This window comes from Acanthochromis polyacanthus, chromosome 6, assembly GCF_021347895.1.
Source record: "Acanthochromis polyacanthus isolate Apoly-LR-REF ecotype Palm Island chromosome 6, KAUST_Apoly_ChrSc, whole genome shotgun sequence".
Classification (NCBI taxonomy): Eukaryota; Metazoa; Chordata; class Actinopteri; family Pomacentridae; genus Acanthochromis; species Acanthochromis polyacanthus.
The window spans coordinates 1,902,061-1,916,427 of NC_067118.1; the positions used below are offsets into that span (position 1 = coordinate 1,902,061).

The 14,367-nt window shown below is 33.1% G+C and overlaps 2 protein-coding genes across 2 annotated transcripts in view; one reads left to right on the plus strand and one right to left on the minus strand.

Annotated features, from left to right (window-relative positions):
• LOC127534588 (acidic leucine-rich nuclear phosphoprotein 32 family member B-like) overlaps positions 1-14,367 on the minus strand; it is a 91,181-nt gene that overhangs the window by 58,894 nt on the left and 17,920 nt on the right. The window lies entirely within an intron of this gene.
• The window catches only part of dnmt3bb.1 (DNA (cytosine-5-)-methyltransferase 3 beta, duplicate b.1), a 141,139-nt gene that overhangs the window by 56,376 nt on the left and 70,396 nt on the right, over positions 1-14,367 (plus strand). The gene's annotated exons all lie outside the window — the stretch shown is intronic.

Below are 14,367 nucleotides of genomic sequence, written 5' to 3' on the forward strand. Positions count from 1 at the left end.
GTCATTTTTCATCATAAAAACCCGTTCAAAGTGGGTCAACCTACAATTTAAAATGAAGAGATCTTGGAAAGTGTTTGAGATATTGAGCTAAAATGACCATTTTAAATAAATTTCAAGCCATTCTGAGATGTTTTAAGGATGGAATTTCTCCCAGCGTTGGCTCTGGAGGGACTGAAGTCATGAAAAGGTTTCCAAAAAGCCGACAAAGTGTGGATCTAATGACTGCAGATGATAAAACAAAGCAGCTGAGGACCAGTAGACGCATGTTAAACCGCTCATGGCTTCAAAATGCGCCTGAAGCTCCCTGTGTCGGTGTGTGGTGCTGCAGCTTTCATCGCCTCGCCTTCATCTGTTATTCCTGCTAATTAATAAGAGGTTCCTCCTGCAGCTCGTCGCATTAAGTCATCGCATCGCTGCAGGACTGAACTCGACCAGGCAGGAGTTACGTCTTCTGTTTGTTTTCGATGACACATTTTCAATTTGTGCTCGATGGATGACAGATGAAGATGAATGGAGTGTCACAACAGTTTCTTTTAAATCAAACAGACAGTCAGCGGGTTTTTTTGGCTTTTTATTTGTGTTTGTTGGCGGATTTAGGTGTAAAACGTCTGGTTGGAAATTACAAAAATTAGCTCGGCGGTCACACACACACACACACACACCCACACACACACACACACACACACACACACACACACACACACACACACACACAAAATGATTTAATCCACAGAACACACTCAGCTGAAACACTCCATGCTGGCCTTGGCTCGCTCCATCTCATGCAGGAAGTTATAAAACTGAGGCAGCGTCAGTTCTGGAAGGAAAGAAACCAAAATCAACAATCATAATAGCTAAAAATGTCTTATTTTTCTGTTCAATAAATCCTGCTAGAAATACACATTAGGTATGATTTTATTTTGAAAAGCCTGCATGCTTCACAAACACTTTTAACAGCTTTGAGCTTTTACTTTGAAAGTGTCTCAATCAGCCAATCAGCTGTGAGTCTCCGGTTGGTTGCAGTGAGCAGAGCAGACTGAGGATTAGACCCTCAAACAAACAGTCACAGCTCAAAAACTAAAAGTCGTATCAGAGAAATTCTTTCAGCGGGTGAAGCAGAATCTTTTTGTGAACGTTCTGATGTATTTTCATGTTCGTTCTGTGTTTTCTACAGATTTGGTGGCAGCTTAGAGAGACTCACCGTTTCTGCTTTTAGAGCTCAGATGTAATGGGAGTCAATGAGAGTTTTGGTCGACACTCTCTGAGCGCTGAGGTGATTTATGAAAAAAATATATACTCTACAGCAATGAGACTCAGACTGGAAGGAAGAAAAGAGAAATATCTACATTTATACATAGAAAGTGTTCATGTAGAGGAGAAACTGTGAGGAGACGAGGTTAACTGCAGTTTGAAAAAGTGTTCTAGTCAAAATTTACACCCCCTGTCAACACTTTCTCATTCAAAGAAATGAGAACCTGTCCTAAAACTTTTGACAGGGGGTGTAGACTGAGGAAAGATTGTTTGTTTTTTTCAAAAAAATTGCGACTGCGTAAAAACTGCAAAAGATATCAAAACATGGAACTGGATGAAAAATATTGAAATCCTCATGACCTGTTTAAGCTTTGAATGAAGTTTCTACTGTAAAATCTGACAGAGCTACAGCCGTCCAAAGATAGCGGCTTTTCGCAGTTGTCCGGCCGACTTCTCATTCATTTCAATGAGGATTTTTAATGCAGTTTTTTATGAATTTAATAAAAAACGTACGATGAATCGCTGCCAAAAGTCACAGCACACCATTTCTAATCATATATAATTTATAAGTGTTTTCTCAAAGCAGTGGAGTGAGTTAAGAAGAATTTATAAGAATAAAGAAGAATATTATTTTTAACTGAACTATTTATTGCTTTTATTTTTAACTGTATTTATTGCGTTTGTTTATTTTTAACTGTGTTATTTATTGTGTTTGTTTATTTTTAACTGTTTTACTTATTGCTTTTATTTTCACTGTATTATTTGTTTATTTTAAAATGTGTTATTGATTGCATTTTGCATTATTTAATGCCTTTATTTCTTTCTGACTATTTTATTTATTCTGTTCATTGTAACTGTGTTATTGTGTTTGTTTATTTTTAACTGATTATTCATTGTTTATTTTAAGTATTTATTTTATTTGTTTTTTAACTATTATTATTGTGTTTATTTATTTTTAACTGCATTATTTATTACCTTTATTTTTGACTATTGTGTTATTTTAACTATGTTATTTATTATGTTGTTTATTTTTAACTCTATCATTTATTGTGTTTATTTTTAACTGCATTAATTATCGCCTTTATTTTGACTATTGTTTTTTTTAACTGTATGATTTATTGTGTTTGCTTATTTTTAACTGTGTTGTTTATTGGTGTTTATTTTTAACTGGACTTTCTTTTAATTCAAACTGTGTATTCTGTGTTTCATTTAAAGGGTTGAAGGTAAATAAACTAAGAACCACATCAGATCTAATAAATTATCGTCTGTAACGAACTCACTCACCCATGTAGACGTTTCTGTGGAATTCCCCTTTCTGACCACAAGTTTCAGCTGCAGGAGGACAAAGTGTGTTCAGTAGAATGAAACAGTGTGTTCAGTAGCATTAAACAAAGTGTGTGTTCAGTAGCAGAACTGAACAAAGAGCAGCTGCTCGGTAACGTTGTGTTTTGTTTCATACCTGCAGGAAATGTTTCCCACTTTCTGGATTTCACTGGTTCCAACCGTCACTGTGGAGATCAGAAAACACATTAAACATTAGATATCGTATATAGAATTTCATATACAGTGCTGTGAAAAAGTATTTGCCCCCTTCCTGATTTCTGTGCGTTTTGCCGAACGTTCTCCTTCAGGATCTTCTGGCAAACAGCAGAATTCATTTTTCCATCAATCACAGCAGGTTGTCCTGGTCCTGAGGCAGCAAAGCAGCTCCAAACCATCACACTGCCACCACCATGCTTTACTGCTGGCATCATGTTCGTTTTATCAAAGGCTGTGCCATTTTATACCAGATCTAACGGGCTGCACACCTTCCAAAAGGTTCTATTTTTGACTCATCAGTCCACAGAATGTTCTACAAAAGTCTTGAGGATCATCAAGTTGCTTTTTGGTAAATGTGAGACGAGCCTTTGTGTTCTTTGTGACAGCAGTGGTTTTTGCCTGAACTCTCCCATGGATGCCATTTTGTCCAGTGTCTTTCTGATAGTGGAGTCCTGAACACTGACCTTAACTGAGAACAGCGAGGCCTGCAGTTCTTTGATGTTTTTTAGGTTCTTTTGTGACCTCCTGGATGAGCCGTCATTGCACTCTTGAGTAATCTGAGTTGGTCGACCACTCCTGGGAAGGTTTGCCACTGTTCCCAGTTTCTCCATTTGTGGATAATGGCTCTGACATTATGACATTACTGTGGAGCCCCACAGCCTTGGAAATGGCTTTGTAACCTTTTCCGGACTGATAGATTTCAATCACTTTGTTTCTCATTTCTTTGCATCGTGGCATGATGGGTTTGTTCCTGAGATTTTGCAGCCTACTTCACTTTGTCTAACAGATTCTATTTAAGTGATTTCTTGATTCAACAAGGTGGTGGCAGTCAGGTTTGGGTGTGTCCTGTGGAACTGAACTCTGCTTTCTCAAAGCTGCGGTTAGCCACAGTTACTTTGTGACCCAGCCGTGGCCTCCAGAAGTCAGTCCATGAGGCTGGAACGTGCTCCGATTCGTTTCTTCCTCTCTGGCTGTCAACAAACAGCTCTGCTTCAGCATAACAACGAGCTAGCGGGATGCTAACGACAGGATTAGCATCTCTGTGAGCGTAAACAAACACACATCCCATCAGCTGCTGTGGAAACAAAGCAGAATCTGCACTAGTGATCAGTTAGAGGACAGACGGCTCCACAGAAAGTCTCCTTTACCTCCAAACTTCCACTCCATGTCCAGCAGCTGGTTGACCATCAGAGTCTGACCCAGAGCCAGGCGGCACAGAGCGACCTGGTGTTCAGCCCACTGTGGAAAAACACCGTTAGAAACACGACAAACGGGCTCAGAAAGGAGTTCCTAGTGGAATAAACTGGAGTTTTAAGGCACAGAAAGCAACATCAATGAGTTTTTTTCATAAAACTACCAACTGGACTGTCTGAGCTGTTACTAACCAGGTTTTATCAAGGAGGGCTGTTTAAAAGCTGCTAAACTCTCCTGATGACATCCTCAACTAATAGTGAAAAATTAACAAACACTGCTTAAAAAAAAAGAAGAAAAAAACAGACCAGTGAAAGCTGTGAAAATCCGGCAGCAAAAGTGGCAGGAAAATGCATTAAAATTACAATAGTGCTCAAAAACTATTTAAAAAACAGTGAAAATTTAGCAGAAAAAGGTTGAATAATAAATAGATTTTTTTTTACATTTTTTCCTGATGACATCCTCAAATAATAGTAATAAACACTGTAACAAAAAAAAACATAAAAGAAAAAATCTGGCAGAAAAAATGGAAGAAAAAAATGTGAAAAATGGAGGAATACTTTACTGTTCAAAAACTATATTAAAAAACACAGAAAATTTTAGAAAAAAATGCAAAAATAATAATAAAAAATATTATTCAAGAAAGAATCCCATTTAAAAAAAGAAAATTTGGCAGCAAAAGTGCCAGAAAGTCTGGTAAAAATGGTGGAATACTTTAATGTTCAAAAATGATGAAAAAAATATAAATGATAAAATGAAAAATTCACAGAAATAAATATTAATAGCACATATAGAAAATTAAAAAATATGACCATTTTTTTAGTCCTTAATGTACATCATGTTTTTGAAGAGTTTTGGCCTGTTTTTGTTTTGTTTGGAGATTAATATTTTTAATTTTTTATTTACCAGATATGAAATAAAACTTAACTAGTGTTTTTTTAAATTAAGGAGGCTGTTTGAATTCCCCTAAACTCTCCTGACGACGTCCTCAAATAATAGTAAGAAACACTAAAGAAATCCCATAAAAACTGTGAAAATCTGCCAGAAAAATACGTTAAAATTTCTTTTATGTTCAAAAATTATTTTTTTTAAAAAGACAAAATTTAACAAAAAATGTTAAACAACAAATATAAATAGCAGAATAAAATATCTACCATTTTTCAGTTTAGTTTTTTTTTTCAAGAAGGCTGTTTAAAAGTGAACAAGTGACAAACACTGTAAAAAACAATCCATTAAAACTGTGAAAATCTGGCAGCAAAAGAAGTGGAATAAAACATAACAAAAATGTTGGAATACTTTAATGTTAAAACTGTAAAAATAAATAACTAAATAAATAATAATAATATATGAAGACATAAAATAAAGACAAGAAAAGCTGTGAAAATTTTTGGCAGAAAGCTGTAGTTCATAGCTAACATTGTAAAAAGCTAATGACTATTTCTGTAAATCAGATTATTCATATGGTAATATTTACAGTTGGGCCAATTTTATTATTAATTTTATTTTTACAGTCACACCTAAATTAATACTTTTTGCTGAATTAAATATGATGTTTAAATGTGATGTCATTTTAGAGACAACCATGTAATAAACAATTACCATTTGTAAAACACAGATTTTTAATTTTAAAAAACTATTTAGCCTCACAGTGACACGTCTAAAATATACTTTTTTAATTCTGTGATTTTAACAGAACAACAGCTTTAAAAACATCATTTAGCATTTTTAATCCTTGACATACATCATGCTGTTTTAATAATTTAATAATGCAAATGTCTGTAAAATAATAATATTTTATGTAACTTTAAATAAACTTTACAGTCAAAACACTTTAAAACGTACTACTGTTTATAAAATACAGATTTAGATTTCTTCTACAGCTACATGTAAACTAGTAGTCTTTCAGTCATTCTTTGGATTTATTTTATTTGTCTTTTTCAGTGAGGCTACCTGCTGGAGAAGTGAGCCGCCTTGTCGTCGTTGAGTCCTGAGGAAGAAACAGCAGATTTAGTTTGACTCTGAGCGTCTGGTGGCGGACGAAGGGTTCAGACGTTTACCTAAAGTCAGGAGGTCTTCTTTGATCTGCTCGGCTGTCAGGTTTTCTTCAGGGCTCCTACAGAAGGACAGAAAGAAGAAAACTCCGTCAGACTGATGGAAACTCCTGAGCTGCAGGTTTAGACGACTGAGGGAAAATACACGAGAACACAAACAGGACGAGAAATCCAAACACGTTTCACAGTCAATTATTCATTTTAACAGTGAACGCTCAAATTTTGCTCTTATTCTTATGAAATAACTGACAACCTTTAGGATCCTGCACAGGACTTGTTTTTGTATTTATTTATTTCTAAATGTATTATTGTTGTGCTTTTAACTGCTTATATATTGTTTAATTATTCGCATTAACTGTGCTATTTATTGTTTGATTCTTATTTTAACCATATTGTTCATTGTGTGTATTTATTTTAAAGGTAATATTTATTCCATTTATTATTTAACTGCAATTACTATGTTATTTTAATTAAATTGTGCTACTGATTTTATTGATTTTTAACAAGTATTATTATTGTGTTCATTTATTTTAATTGCATTAGTTATTGTGACTTATTTATTTTATTGTATAATTTATTGTTTATTTTAACTGTATTATGTATTGTGCTTATATGTTTTAATTGTATTATTTATTGTGTTTATTAATTATATTATTTATTCAGTTGTTAATTTTTTAATTCTTATTTATTGTGTTTATTTACTTAAAGTTTATTATTATTGTCTTAATTTATCTCTACTATTTATTGAGTCGTAATTTTAGCTCTATTATTTATTGTGTCTATTTATTTTTAACATTACATTTATTTATAGTGTTTATTTATTGTAATTATTTACTTTATTTTAACTGTATCATTTCTTGCATTTCTTTATTTTGTAAACAATAAAATGTATTTTTAAATATATTAAAGTGCATAAATCATATATATGTGCCATAATACTATTTAGTATAACAATAAAATCTACTTAATGAAAATTGTTTTTTACCAAATAAAGTTTTTTTAAATACTACATATTTTACTTTTTGTTTATTTTCCGTGCTTGCTTCCCAGAATAAAGTGCTTTCTCACCCTGTGGTACCAGCAGGACGCTCTTCATCAGGCTCCTCAGAGGTCAGAAACTCATCCCATGTTCTGCTGGCAAACTCAGAGAGCTGCTGCATGAACCGCTCCGTCTACACACACATAAATAAACACACACAAACAAACATAAACAGGCTTCAGCTCTCATCTCTGACTGCTTCAACATCTAAACTGTGCTTCTTGTGTTTTCACCTCTTTGGGCTCCAGTGCAGGCAAGCGGAAACGAATCTCCACCAGACGATGGAACTGCTGCAGAAAAATGAAAATAAAAAGCATCAGCTGGTGTGAATCTGAGAAAAAATTCAGAGATTTATCTAAGGCTAAACACCAACATGTGTCATTTCGCACATTCAACTCATTTCACATCACAAAATAATTTAAATTTCACCATTTTCAGGAGATTAATTTGCACATTTCTGCACCAGGAATAATTTCTATTATTATTTATGACACAGAACATGTATTTGTGAACATCTACAGAGTCTCTTCTTACTTTTTATAAATTATTGACTATTTTCGAGAACCTAAATATGTAGATATAAAAATAAAAGTGCTTGTCCAATATGCAAATTGAAGATTTTATTCTTCTGAAGACATTTATTTATAACTGTTGGTCAGCAGATTAGTCAATTATAAGATTCAATATTCAGTATTTCATTTAAAAAATAAAAAAATAAATAAAAAATAATTTATGAAACTGTGGCTCTTGTTTCTCTGTCGACCATACACCATGGAAGAACAGTAAATAAAACATAAATTAAATAAAGTAGTACTGTTGATGCTGAGGGATATTGGTGAACAGATTCTTGAATTAAACATGTAAGACGGAATAAATAAATACCTGCATTTCATAGAAGTTGTCAGTTTTTATTCTACACTTTCATTTTTACAAGAAATGTAAAATGCCTCTGCTGATTGAATCCTACAGTTTCAGCTCTGAGAGTTTTAGTTTTCCTGTTTTAAGTCAAACTCAGCGTTCTTTATCTCCACTAAACAGATGATTTATTTTAATAAAGAAAATGTTGAATCACAACAGAAGTTCAGCAGGTTCACAGCCGACGTGTGAACTCTAAGTTAATGTTTTATGATGGTTCTGCTGTCACATGATCCGATCACACAAGGTGGAAGACGATTTACTGAACCAAAGAAAAACGTCTGCAGTTTAAAAATCCTTCTGATGCAGTAGAGAACGAAAAATCAGCTTCTGAAAACGGTTAGGTGGAGGTTCTGCTGCAGATATTTACCAGCTCGATGATTATTTTACTGTAAGAGCTGCTTTGTTTGCTAAAATCCTGAACGTTTTTCTGTCATATTAGGTTTTTATTTGGCAGATTTTACTGTTTTCCTGCCAAACATTTGCAGCACCGACATTATTATGTGTCACTTTATTTACTAAAGTTTAATGTTTCATACACTATTAAAAAAGCTTCCTAGTCTGATAGCTGCAGCCATTGTTGTGGGTCGCTGTGTAAATATGACAGCTTGTGGGTCTAAAAACAAAGAAAACACATTTTATTGTTCCATAAGTTGCTGTAGTTTGAGAAATTATGATCCCATGTGAACAGAATTATAAATATTCAATCTTTTCCCCACTAAAACGCTGCTTTCTTGAACTCTGATCACTGTAGTAAATGAAATATGAACAGCGTCTGTATTACATGTGATAATTAGTATATTAAGAGTAAATAATAACCACAGAGTCATTTCTCATATTTCCACAGTTGTCACTCAGCATGTAAACACACAGGAATCAGCTGATTTTAGCTTTCATTGTGACATTTTTCTATCTCCACCTGAACACTCCTCTAAACCCTTTCTAAAAACGTCCCTGATGATGACAGATAAAACTGATTTACATCCACGTTTTCTCACAATGAACGCCAGAAAGCTTCAGATTCAGACAGCTTCTCGTAGATCTTCACATTTAACCCTCACAGATTGAGAACAACCGCTTAAATTAGCTGATAAAAGCCGCCGGGTTTACCTGCTCGTTGAGTTTGTTCAGGTTCTGGAAGTCGCTGCTGACAGAATCCGGTAGACACTTTATTAAAGTGAAGCTGCATCTTTTTAAAATCTTTTATAATCTGCAGTTTCTCTGAAAATACAGTCCGAATGGCTTGACTTCCGGGTCCGTCAATGCGCATGCGCAACAAGTATATAACCCGTGATCCTCTTTCAGAAACTGATCCCTGATCAGTGGAAGCAACTTTTCTTCTGTCTGATTTCTTTTAACCTCCTCTGTGTCCCACATTAGAACCACTGCACATGTTTTTACCTTTAAATCAGCTGTAAAGTTGCAGTTTAACTCATATAAAGCAGGTTACTTTCTGCCAGAAAGTGACCACAGCTCCTAAACTGTTTTTAATGCATCAAAATGAGGCCAAATTCATGTGAGACTCTGCTTTTCTTACATTTCAAGATGAAATACTGAGATTTTAGGTCACTTATATACTGTATAACCATAACTTCTCATTATAAACAAAAATAAAAAATAATTATTATTAGTATTAGCAGTAGTCATAATTTTAAATATTGTGAATATATAGTAGTAGTAATAATAATAATTATATTACAATTATTATTATTTATTATTATTACTATTATGATATAAGAAAACAATTATAAATAATTCAATAACACATTTTAAAAAAACAAAAATAAGAAAAATAAAACCATAAATGCAAGGCTAAAAATTGAAATAATAGTAATAATAGTAAATAAGTAAAATAAATACCTAAAGGGTAAAACAGGATAAAATAAAACATGAAATTTTAAAAAATCTAAACCAAACAATTAGAGGGTAAAACAGGACATATTAATAATTAATAAATATTAAATAAATAATGAAATAGAAATAGCAATATAAATAGGATAACATTTTATTTTCTTGTTTCATATATTTTGTTTTACCATACAACCAATATAATGATTCTGTTTATATTCTTTTTATTTTTATTTGTGATTGTTTTTATTGTGATCTTTTCCAAGTTTCATATCGTAAATGGTAAATGGTCTGTATTATATAGCGCTTCACGATACTGCAAGGTACCCAAAGCACTTACATGATACGTCACATTCACACATTCACCACACTGATGGGGGAAGCTGCCATGCAAGGCGCTAACCACGACCCACCAGGAACAATTAGGGGTTAGGTGTCTTGCTCAGGGGACACCTCAACATGAGCACGACGGGCCGAGGATCGAACCGTCAACCCTCGAGTGGCAACCCCCACTCTACCCACTGAGCCATGCCGCCCCAAAAAATGTTTGTTCACCAACATTTTTGTCCACCAAATACAATCCTTGTATTTGGTGTTAAATAATAAAAATGTATTATCATTTTTTTTACTGCCTTTTGTGGAGTTTTATATTTGTGAATTAAATGCAGAAGTGGGAGAAATATTGTTTTCTCTTTTATTCAAATAAACATAGCAATAAAACAGCCTAAAACGTTGTATTGTGGGTAAAATAATTAAGAAAAAACCTGAACTAATAAATAATTGTCAAAACCTGAATTCTGCGACATCAAATGTCTTGTTTGGTGATTTTTATTTTCTTGTGTCTTTGAATCTTTAATTCTCTTTTCAAATAATATTTTATCGTTGATTTAGAACCATTTTTCTTGAATTTAATCATGTATTTACCTCTGGCTTAATGCATTTTGTTGTTTTGCATATTTTGTGTTGTGGTTGTTGTGTTCAAGTAAAAGTAGTCATAAACAGAATTCAAACGAGCGTATTTTAAGTAAAATAATGCTGAAAAAATCAAGAGTAAAAACTCTATTCTATACTATCTAGTCCCATTCAATTGTATCATTGTCTGTTCTATTCTATTGTGTGTGTGTGTGTGTGTGTGTGTGTGTGTGTGTGTGTGTGTGTGTGTGTGTCTGTGTGTGTGTGTGTGTGTGTGTGTGGTGTGTGGTGTGTGTGTGTGTGTGTTGTCTGTGTGAAGTGTGTGTGTGTATATGAAGAGTTCATTTGCAAAAGCAGGTAACTCCGTTTTAGAAATATTCAGAAACTCATTTTTATTGTTTACTTTACGATAATAATATAATAACACTAATAATTTATTCATTCTCTATTTTGTCATGTTTTTTCTACTGAGTCAAATCTTCAGTTTGATTGATATTATCTCAAGTAAACAATAAAATATAGGTTTTCTGACAATTTATCAAAATGGAGTCATCTGTTTTTTCAAATGAACTCTCCTATATATATAATATATATATATATATATATATATATGTATATGTATGGCATGCCGTTTAGGAATTATATATATAATGAAAGTCGATATATATATAATGAAACTTGATATATATATAATGAAAGTTGATATATATATAATGAAAGTCGATATATATATAATGAAACTTGATATATATATAATGAAAGTTGATATATATATAATGAAAGTCGATATATATATAATGAAACTTGATATATAATATAATGAAACTTGATATATATATAATGAACTTGATATATATATAATGAAACTTGATATATATATAATGAAAGTCGATATATATATAATGAAAGTTGATATATATATAATGAAAGTTGATATATATATAATGAAAGTTGAGAATATATATAATGAAAGTCGATATATATATAATGAAAGTCGATATATATATAATGAAACTTGATATATATATAATGAAAGTCGATATATATATAATGAAACTTGATATATATATATAATGAAAGTCGATATATATATAATGAAACTTGATATATATATAATGAAAGTTGATATATATATAATGAAAGTCGATATATATATAATGAAAGTCGATATATATATAATGAAACTTGATATATATATAATGAAAGTCGATATATATATAATGAAACTTGATATATATATATAATGAAAGTCGATATATATATAATGAAACTTGATATATATATAATGAAAGTTGATATATATATAATGAAAGTTGATATATATATAATGAAAGTTGAGATATATATATAATGAAAGTCGGAATATAGAATGTTCAGATTTTCATTCCATCTATTCAAAGTTTCATTCCATATATTCAAACTTTTTCCTACTGAGCCCTGGAAGGACATGGCAAACAAAAACAGGAACCTTATTGGACATTTGCTCTTCAGATGATCTCTTCTGTGATTATCTGTCTTCATGGTTGTCACAGGGAACGGCGACTACGTTTGAGAAAACAGGTAATTTTTAGAGATGTTTTGATTCTGAACACTGAACGTGTTAACATTAGCTTAGCTACTTAGCTTCGACTACATTTGCATCCCTACATAGCTTAAAGGTAACACATGCACCATATGTTGATGATAATGATAATATCTATGTTTATCTTTATAGCTGGTCTTAAGGCTAATTACGAGGCAGAGGTCAGCTGCTGCCTGGACACATCCATGATCACGCCACTGGTGGGACACAATCGTACTGGATTTCAGCTGAAGGCTGCTGTTCTGTCCAAACTGAGACATTTTTATTGTGACATACCCTCCACTGTTGTTAGCTTTTGATTCAATAAATTTTTTTGAGATGAGGAAATCACTATTGCATGTTTCTAGTTAAATACCCTACTTTTATGATATATCACTACAGCATGCACTTTTATATTTTCCATCAATTTCACCCAAAAGTTGAATAACTATTTGTGAGCAGTGTATGTAGACACATAATAGAAGCACATTTCAATAATATGTCTGCTGCAGTAGTGCAGTTTATCTACCTAGATTGGTGTAACAGTAAAAAAAAAACATATGCTACTTTTCTGACTAAAATCTGCTTGAAAAGCACAACTGCTTATCTGTCAAAATGTGTGTAACAAAAGTGTGCACTGAACACTGAATAAAGTCTCTGTAGATTATAGACAAAATTTGCATCTGTCATCACAAATTTCTGTTTATTCACCCAAAGTGCATGAGTAAAATACAAAACAGGTGAAGTACTAAAAAAGATTTATTTTCTAGAAAAGCCAATAGTCAACAATGCAGTTTAATTCTGGGACAGTTGCTCCAGCACCGACACCATGCGTCCCATCAGTGCAACCAAGGTTTTCATTCATCTTCTGGATGTTCTGGAGAATGGCAGAGGTCACGTCTTGGTGTCTTCCGATCTGTTCCAAGAACCGTTCCTCTGACCTGTCCAGATACTGCAGAGGATCCACAGCAGCTTCCTGGTTCCCTTTTCCTGCATAAAAGCACCAAAAAGTACTAGTTGTCAGTAATTATTTTCTATTTCATAAACACAGTTAACTTAAAGTAAATGTTCTATTTTGTGATTTTAGGATGGGTCAAAAGATAACATACTGATCATGTTGATGTCTGCATAGTCTAAACAGATCTTACTTGATTTGGTCTGTAGAGAGGAGGACAGTGTGGAGGAGCTGCAGGACGGAACCAGTAAGCTGCAGACTAGTGCTCCTGGTAACTGGACCTCATCATCCAAGGCCGACAACTAAATAAAATGAACAAGACATGCTGATGATAGCATCTGTAATACAAATGATTTTATCCATTAACTGATTTATTGCTTTGTCCATACAATGTTAGAAAGTGTTACAAATAATACCTGTAATAATTTCCAACAGTGATAAATGCCTTGTTTTATTTTACAACAAAAAACACCAAAAGCATCTGTGTATAAGAAATCAGTGCATTGGATTTCCACATCTGCAAAGCTAGAAAATCACACATCAGAATTTTACCTTGAAATTATGAAAATAGCTGCAGATTCAACCGGCGTACTCTTTACTTCATTGTGTTAACTTGATCATTTGAATCATTTTTTTAGACTTGTATTACTGATACGAAACATAATCAACACATAAATTAAAATGTGTTCGCAAAGAGTTCACTGGTTCTTCAAGGGAAATTTCAATGACAACCATATAGTTCAGTAATATGAATAATGGGTCATTGTGTAACAGCGTGGGAGGTTCTGAATACAGGTCTTGGACTGAAATATTGCTGCTGCTTTCCTCCGGTTTTATAAGGAGTTGTTTCATAGCTTGTTAGCTTACCAGCGGCTAACTGGCTGGCAAACAATAGTTCAAAGCCAACCTCTAATCACTGATCCGGTGTCCGGACCGCGTTAGCTGGCGGAACGTCCATAATACTGATGTGGGACTGTTGTAGCTAGCGTATTCATAGTAGGATAACAGCAGGATGTTGGAGAAATAAAACTTACCATTATCAGGATCGCTGGTCTGCATAGCAGACTCTTAGCGCATCGCACTGCTTGAATGTCTGTGTATTTCA